Here is an 8086-nt window from a genome sequence, read left to right as displayed (position 1 = left end):
AATAATAGATGGTTAGCAATATCTTATATTGTATGATGTTTTGGAGGCTATTCATCTATGAGGTGATGACTCCCATTCCCAGATGCATGTGGCTTAAACTTTCGAAACATTTTACATTGGGAATTGTGGGGTAATTTTTCCATTGGCAAAGTATTCCCAAGTAATGTTTCATATGTGGTGCATACTCCTTTGAGTCTAGCGGGTGACCATTCAAGCGGAGGTGGCTAGATCTTGGCTTTGTGACGATGTCTAGCTTTGGTTTGCTTGCGAGATCTTTTGCTATTGTTCACCGTTGGAGTTTCGACTTTGGGAAGTTCGACATCCGTTAGGACATGGAGAATTGATAAACCATTATCAAACACATGGTCTTCTAATCCCAAGATCTTTCATGTCAAAGACTATATATTAATTTTGATTTCATTTATTTGTTTATCGCTTTTTAAAGTAAATTCAAAGCTAATTTTATACTGTTGGGCAGTTCTAGGCAGTAGGTACTGGTGTCATTAGTTTTTGTCAAATCAAGGAGGAATTTCATCTGGCACATAAGACAAAGGTTTTTGGGATGTTGCAAGGAGTCCAAAAAGCCCAAAACCTACCATGGTGCAAATTTGGGCATTCTAGGCCTCCTCGAATGTCCAAATTTGTGTCGTGGGGGATTTTGGGCTTTCTGGGCTTCTTGTGGTGTCCCGCATACTTTTGTCTTCTACGGCATCGTGAAATTCCACTTGGATTTGATAGATACATTATTTACTTTTTAATCATTGAAAATGAAAAGCACAATGCATCATAAACGTGGAGAAGTTACTCAACAATGTGTCCATGATGGGCTATATAATAGGAATAGTGATGATTGTGCTTTTTCGCACAGTTTGCTTTTCGGGAATCCTCTCAGAAAGCTTCTCGATATTGGGGCAACGGTGTATGATGGATCTCATTAACTTTGGAATTGCAGACATTGATCCAAAGGTAAGTGAGACTCATTCTTTGATAACACTAGCTTTATCGACACGAAGGCAAGCTTAGCTACTTGACAAGCGATTGAAGATATAGCTTTAGAGTCCAGATGGTTAAAGAAGACTTCTCGGTGTTGCTCCAAGATCTTGGTTTTTCAATGCAAGGTAGTCAAGGTCCACTAGGGAGAGCTGTTGTCCTCGATGGGTCGATTACTATCATCAAAGATGAGAAAAAAACGTATTGCACCGTTAAACCAATGGGTTCACATTTTGATAGCAATAGTAGTATGTTTAGCATTTGTTATCTATAAATGTCTGCAAAATAGATTTCTACATTTGTATGGAACTTTACCATGCATGTAATTGCATTATCATGGACCCTATGGATAAAATAGAACTAAAATTTTTCATAAAAAGTTCAAATGCATCAAAACCCTAGTAAGGGTTTAAATGCATGCAAACATGGTTTTTTCTTTTCTCATTATATTATCAACGTTTTTTTCTATAAACAAACTTCTTGATTATCTTACAATAGCATAAAGTGCACAAATGTGTAAACCCCCCCCCCCCCCCCCTCTCTCTCTCTCTCTCTCTCTCTCTCTCTAGCTAAGATTGGTTTCCAAGGCTTATATCCTCTTGTGCAATTCATGAGTTTGTGGCTTGATTTGGTCAATGTTTACAAGTCTACCAATCCATAGTCTATTTGTGTCCTTACCTTTTCCTTCTTTTACTCTTTCTTGCATGCACAATCGGCAAGGGTGCTTTGTATTCATTCCATGTAAAACAACATAAGTTTTTAGATTAGCACCTAGATTGCATTCTACTTGGTAAGATCCATAGCCTTCAACATCACCATTATTAGGTTTGTTTATTGCATTAGGAATGCCCATCTCGTCAAAGAACAACTTCAAATTTTCATGTGATTCTCTAGGGACTTGAAAGAAATACAATAGATTACTTTCCAACACATCTCAAATTGTATGCAATTATACAGCTTAAAAATTAAATACATATTACCTAAGTTTTAGGACAATCTTCAAATTTCGATTGCATTCTTTTGTCCAAAAACTTGACCACTATAGATTGCATTAATCTTTGTACATCCATCATAAATTGTGTTCTCTGTTATCTCAAACTTTGTTATCCTTCCATCATGTAGTTTCACAATTACTATACTACAAACATGTTGAGGCTCATCATGTAATTCAGGTATTCCCAAATTGAGAGCATGATGAGCTTCATCAACATCTATTGGATTCGAAAATGGGGCCTCTACTTTTGGCCCAATTGAAATGCGTGCTTATGAATGAACCCTTATGCCCTCATGCCTATAGTATCACACACTCCTTGTGCATTAGCTATAGTGAATTGTTTTACAACTTTTTGCATTGATTAGATGTTATAAGGGATCTAATTGAATCAAATTTGGAAAGATAAATCATACATTCTAGTATTCTTTTTATGAACACTTCTTCCACAACACTAGAATCTTCATCATAAATAGAGATGAGCTATGAATCAGTCCTAGAAGCTCTTAAACAATGCTTCTAATGCCTACTTTTCTTAGCCAACTCATCCATCATTCACAATTTACCTTTGCACAAGTGTACATCATTGGAGTATCTTTCAGGTATAGTCTTTTTCTTTGTAACTTTTAAATCTCCTCAGATAAAGCTAAATTTTGCATGTGAAAATGGAGGGTTTCTATAGTACTCTCAGTCTTATAGTATTGTCTTGCATTCTCTTTTTGAAGACTAGCATTCTCTCTATTCTTGAGCATTGATACATGGTGAAATATCTGTGTAATATTTAGTTAATAATTTGGATATACATCAATAGATCTACTGAAGTGGTTTCAAATACGAAGAGGAACCAACTATCGGATGCACCCCTTCAATCCTCCAAATTGTGTTTGGATGGAGATAGATGCATAGTACATTTTTTGGAGATATGTGGAAGATCTTGATGTATGAAGGATTTGACGAGAACTGTTGTATCTCCAAATTGTGTTTGGATGGAGTAATGTTTATGGTGTGCAATTTATATACTATTTGTTAGAATTGGTATTCCAAATTATAGATTGTCTAACTGAGAATAGCACAAAGAGAACGAGCTTTCACATAAAATATGGATTGCAATAAATTGAACACAACTACACAATAGCTAAAACCGTGAAGAGAAATTGCGATTCAAGGACCTACTTTATTCATGAGATCACTGACTCCAAAATCTAACCAGGACATGCAACTACACCCGCTCATGCTACCCAGCCTTGTTACAGGTTTACAAAGACTCAACTCTCTACCATGGAATCCTACTATGAGAAGTGAGTCTAACCAACTCTGATCGACCCTTCATAGGATTTCAATGGACAAAAGGACTGATTGAACCATCATCAACAAAGATATAGGAGTCACCAACATCGCCTCTATAACCTCCTCAGTAGATAATCACACCATCTACTGCCAAGTGTTTGCCCATCCATAGAATAGCCAATCACCACCTTGCTTGCATGGATCAATAACCTTTTTTTGTCCATGTGTTTGATCATGTCTCCTCATGCATTAGCCCAATCCTACAATCATGTGTCCATGCTTCACATCTCATGAGAGAACAGAACCCATGCTTTGACCTTAGGATGTGAACGCTCATGAAGCTTCTGACCACCCCTAGTATCACAAGGAGACAAATCCAACAAGGTCCCCCACAACCGACGAATGGGGGACACAAATTCAAAAGCAAAATTCTCAACACACTGTGCTACACATAGACTTAAACCAGTACCAAGCAATGGCCTCCTTTACGAAAAGCCAAAGTCATCTGCTACTGAAATAGTTGGATGCTTACGAAAAGCCAGACCAACTCTGCATATACTCTTAAATCCAAAGGCCCAGTCTTCATCACTGATCTTAGCTTTTGCAAAACCTACTACCTTCTCTGTGGTTGTAGAATCCTTCACTACACATGCTTTATCCTTTGAGTTACCCTTGGGCTGTTCATCTTTTTGTTTCTTGTAACAATGCTTTTTGATGTGGCCTTCAAGCTCACAATAGTGGCAAACATGATCTTTTGCACATCCTCTGCTTGATATTTGCTCCTTTTCTTTAGCGATGTATGCATGTTCACTTGGTGGTAGAAGAACTTCCTCCCGTTTCTCCTCACGAGAGGCTCAATCAAGATAATTGGCATCTTCATCAAGTTTAAAAGTTAGAAATGTGTTAGCATACCTCGGAGGAAGAATCTTTAACAAAATTACTTTTTGATATTTGTCTTCAGTCTTAGATCCAACATCACTAAGCTGTGTTAATAAAGATTGCATCTGATTAAGAAAAAGACCTAGCCCTTCAAAATTTCCCATCTTCAAGTCAAACAACTCTTGCTTTAGTGAAGCCTTCAAATGCTTCATTTTGATTCCAAAAGTGTCTCTAAGATCATCTGGTTTTCCACAGCTGTCGTTGAAATATCCAGATGATGGAAATACTCCGGTCTAAGTGCACATCCCATCATGCTGCCAAGAGCATGCTTGTTCTTCTGCTCCCATCTACATCATGGCCACTACTCTTAGGCTTCTTTTCAATGCTAGAAATCACTCCCCACAAATTTTTATGCATGAACCAAAGGTGGGTGGATAGTTGCTAAGTCAAAAAATTATGCCCATCAAATTTGATGACAATAGCACTAGACAAATATTTCTTAAGAGATTCCATGTTGTTCAATCGACTTTTTTAAGCGCATAAAATTTCTCACAACACCCTCACGTAAACTAGATCTGATACCAATTGTTAGAATTGGCATTCCAAATTATAGACTATCTAACTGAGAATAGCAAAAAGAGAATGACCTTTCACATAAAATATATTGCAGTAAATTAAACACAACTACAGAATAGCTAAAACCATGAAGAGAAATTATGACTTATTCATGAGATCTATGACTATAAAATCCAACCCGTACATGCGACTACCCGCCCATGCTATCTATCCTTGTTACAGGTTTACAAAGATTTGACTCTCTACCATAGAATCCTACTATGAGAAGCTACTATAATCGACTCTCATAGACCCTTCATAGGCTTGCAATAGACAAAAGGACTGACTGAACCGTCATCAATGAAGATATAGGAGTCACCAACACTGCCTCTATAACCTCCTTGCCAGATAACTGTACCATCTACTGCCAAGTGTTTGCCCATGCATAGAATAGCCAATCACCACCTTGGTTTCATGGACCAATAGCCGTTTGCTATCCACGTTCGATTGTGTCTCCTCATGCACTGGCCCAATCCTACAATCGTGTGTCCATGCTTCACATCTCACCAGCAGAGGAAAAAAATCCTTGCTTGACCTTAGGATGTGAACACTCACGAAGCTTCTAGCCGCCCCATGAGGAAGTACCTCAAGGAGACAAATCCAACACTATTCTATTCATATGATGTAACCCATGTTGAGTTTGTAGTCATATTACTTGATGTATATGTTCTTGTGAGACAAGGCTCCTGGATCTGGAAGGACATGAGCTCTATGAGGAACCTATATCTTATTACAATCTTCATATTAGATTTGGGCATCCAAAATCACTAGCGATCCTTTGAAGATTGGGTGCATGGATAAAAGACATTATTTCCACAAATGTAGTAATTATGGAAGAGAGAAGTGTATCAAGCCACAATGCATTTAGGAAAAATAGCATGATAATTTTGGCAATTGAATGCATTTATGTTGTTTGTTGAATTATTAGGTAAGGATTTGGGATTTGAAATAGAACTGTGCCTGAATCATGCCTTCCAATACACGACAACATGTTGGTGGTACAACTGGAAGATGGGCGATGTTTCAAAATCTCAATGATTGGAAGAAATGATTGGTGACCATGGGCATGGATGGTGAACTGAAAGAGCCTATGTGAGATGGCCTAGAAGATGTGGATTCCATATCTCAGCAGCGGACACGATTCCAAGTCCAAATCAGACATAAGAACACTTGGTAGCAGCAAAGCCTTAGAATATCAATAACTATTGGAACTCTATACGATGTTCTACCAAAGGTGGATGAAGAGGCACAAATGATGATCCATAATGATGCGGAGGAGGATATCTATGGCAAGCAGTTAACAAGGGATACGGATTGATAAACATTGATTGGAAGAACTACTCTATACAAAGGGAGGGCTATTGCTAGTTGCAATTCAACTTGCTTTGAATGGGGACAGTTGAACAAAGCCCCCCACTAAGTCTGGATGATTGGGAGCATAATGAAATAGTTGTACCAGAATCCTTGGAAACAATACCAAAACTCTTGAAGATGAATTTGATGAAGATCAAGTGTATAACTGTACACATCAATCCTAGATTTTGTAGATGGTTGGGGCTAGTGGATCATAAGGACTGCAAAACCCACCCATAGGTCCATCTAATTTGGCAACAAAATCTAGCACCAGTATTGAATCCAACACCTATAACAAATCCGATACAAATACAAACCTCGATACCTAAATAGAATCCAATACTACCGGTGTAGTTTCCATAAAAAGTTTATACCACAAGGCCAAAACTCATGTTCCCATCAAAGGTTTGGCCACAAGGCCAAAACTCTATGCTTGCAAAATTTGATGCTTGTATGCTTCCATTAAAAAAAACTCTATGCTTTTATGCTTTTATCAAAAGTTTTTGTATGTTTCCATCAAAAGTTTTGGCCACAAGGCAAATACTCATGTTTCCATCAAAAGTTTTGGCCACAAGGCCAAAACTATGTGCTTGTATGTTTGCATCAAGAGTTTTGGCCACAAGGCCAAAACTTTTCCACAACCTTAGGGCCAAAAATTATATGCTTAGATCTTTCCATCAAAAGTTTTGGCCACAAGGCCAAAACTCTATGTTTGTATGTTTCCATCAAACTTTTTGGCCACAAGACCAAAACTTTTCTACAACCTTATGGCTAAATGTTTTATGCTTGTATCTTGCCATCAAAAGTTTTGGCCCCAATGCCAAAACTCTATGCTTGTCTATTTCCATAAGAAGTTTTGGACACAAGGCCAAACCTTTTCCACAACCTTATGGCCAAAAATGTATCGTGGTTTGTATCAAAAGTTTTGGCTACAAGGCCAAACTTTTCCACAACCTTATGGCCAAAAATTTAATGATGTATGTTTCCATAACAACTTTTGGCCACAAGGCCAAAACTCATGTTACCATCAAATTGTGGCCAAAACTCTACGCTTATATGTTTGCTTCAAAAGTTTTGGCCACAAGGCCAAAACTTTTCCACAACCTTATGGCTACAATTTTTATGCTTGTATGTTTCCATCAAAAGTTTTAGCCACAAGGCCAAAACTCATGTTACCATCAGATTGTGGCCAAAACTCTACGCTTATATGTTTGCTTCAAAAGTTTTGGCCACAAGGCCAAAACTTTTCCACAACCTTATGGCTACAATTTTTATGCTTGTATGTTTCCATCAAAAGTTTTAGCCACAAGGCCAAAACTCTATGGTTGCATGATTCCATCAAATGTTTTGGCCTGCTTGTATGATTCCATCACAAAACTTTTCCCGAACCTTATGGCCAAAATTTTTATGCTTGTATGTTTCCATTTAAAGTTTTAGCCACAAGGACAAAACTCTATGCTTGCATGTTTACATCAAAAGTTTTGGCCACAAGGCCAAAACTCTATGCTTGTATGCTTTCATAAAAATGTTTGGCCATAAGGCCAAAGCTTTTCCACAACCTTATGGCTGAAAATTTAATGCTTGTAAATTGCCATCAAAAGTTTTGGCAACAAGGCCAAAATTCTATGATTGCATCTCGGATTTCATGTCTCCATAAGAAGCTTTGGCCACAAGGTCAAAACTCTTCTACAACTTTATGGCCAAAAATTTATAATTGTTTGCATCAAAATTGTTGGCCACAAGGCCAAAACTTTCCCACAACCTTATGGAAAGAACATTTTATGCTTTTATGTTTCTATCTAAAGTTTTTAGCCATAAGGCCAAAAATCTATGCTTGCATGTTTCCATCAAAAGTTTTGGCCATAAGGCCAAAACTATGTGCTTGTATGTTTGCATCAAGTGCAGTAGGGGGGGGGGGGGGGGCACGAGGGAAGAGGGTGTTCTATATTGAGTCCCAATATTTCTTTTTAC

The sequence above is a fragment of the Dipteris shenzhenensis genome, chromosome 24 (genome assembly GCF_047967505.1).
Source record: "Dipteris shenzhenensis isolate YYH24624 ecotype China chromosome 24, Dip_SZ_1.0, whole genome shotgun sequence".
Lineage (NCBI taxonomy): Eukaryota > Viridiplantae > Streptophyta > Polypodiopsida > Gleicheniales > Dipteridaceae > Dipteris > Dipteris shenzhenensis.
The sequence above is the reverse complement of the archived record's forward strand: the minus strand, read 5'-3'. Positions refer to the sequence as shown.